Below are 1308 nucleotides of genomic sequence, written 5' to 3' on the forward strand. Positions count from 1 at the left end.
ACGTGTGCTTGAATATCAAATGACTTTGTATTATTCAAATATTACATATGCAGGGTATGATGATTTTGTCCTAATTTTATTTGTCTTATTTTGTATCATTATATTATCAATGTAAATTCAACATTAGTCCAGTGATTAATGTATTTATAGAACACAATGTACAGTTGTTTATCAATTCATGTTCAATACAATATAAGAACAATAACAAGGGCTACTGTCGATTAGATATAAAGGAGATTTCTTGGAAAAACAAGACAAAACATAGCAATTATGAGGCAAATCATATATTGTATGATAAACATTGATCTATAGAGTTGAAAACTGCTTAATAAATAAAAGAAGTTTGATAAGTTGTTATATGGTAACATATCTTGTTTAAATATCATTTCAGATAACAAAAAAAAAAGGTAGCGGAAGAATTTATTGAACTAATGGATTGTTCTTGTATCGATTCTTATATAAAAAAAAGTTTTAAGGAATAAAATTATCAGCCAGTGATAAGGTAATACTAAGGACAACTCATATGTTATAGAATTATTCTATATTTCTATTATAAACATTTTTGAGGTTTGTAAATTCTTTATAAGCCCTAAAATTTTTATTGATATATTCTTTTGCAAAATTTAATGAATCAGAAGAACAGCAGTATTAAAAATATCAGAATATAAGTATTGAAACCACCAAGTAAGTTGGCAGTCAAAGAAAATACTTGAACAAAATCAAAGAAAAATAATAAAGTATCATTATTACTTTACAGTAAGAAATTACAATCAAAGTTACATACATCTGATAATACTGTAAGTGAAAATTGCAGCTTATTAAATCATAATCTTTATAATCTATAAATTACCCGATAAAATGTATTTCTAATATTAATAATTAGTAAAAAAACAATTTTTCTGACAGGCTAAAAAAATATTCACTCTTAGAAGAGTTAATATTTATATAACATTTGATCAGAAAACATGATTGAAATAAAAGGCAGCGCAAAAAGCGATCATATTTGACATTTGTAAAGTATTTATTATCTTATTAGAAGATTATATGTACCACTGATACTTTGCTAAGCATCTAAAATATTGTTTATTAAAATGAAAATATATATTGTCGATCGACGAGTAGATTAATCTTCTGCCAGCCATATATCTGATGTACAGTCACCTCCTGGATAACTGAAAATGAAAATAATAATTATTATTTTGAAATTACATTGAAAGATAGAAAACGTCAAATAGTATACCGCATTTCGTGTGCAAGTAAAATGTCATTTTTGTCTGTGCCAAAGTCCACCAAAAATTGTTCATCTAG

The 1308-nt window shown here is 25.5% G+C and overlaps 2 long non-coding RNA genes across 2 annotated transcripts; one reads left to right on the forward strand and one right to left on the reverse strand.

Moving 5' to 3' along the window:
• Positions 1 to 26: 26 nt before the first annotated feature.
• LOC122575307 lies at positions 27 to 1134 on the forward strand. The gene is made up of 2 exons (XR_006319401.1): positions 27 to 502; positions 636 to 1134. It is a non-coding gene; the product is annotated as an uncharacterized LOC122575307 (long non-coding RNA).
• Positions 1003 to 1308, reverse strand: LOC122575306. The gene is made up of 2 exons (XR_006319400.1): positions 1241 to 1308; positions 1003 to 1172 (listed from the first exon to the last, which is right to left on the reverse strand). It is a non-coding gene; the product is annotated as an uncharacterized LOC122575306 (long non-coding RNA).

This window comes from Bombus pyrosoma, linkage group LG14 (genome assembly GCF_014825855.1).
Source record: "Bombus pyrosoma isolate SC7728 linkage group LG14, ASM1482585v1, whole genome shotgun sequence".
NCBI classification, from domain to species: domain Eukaryota; kingdom Metazoa; phylum Arthropoda; class Insecta; order Hymenoptera; family Apidae; genus Bombus; species Bombus pyrosoma.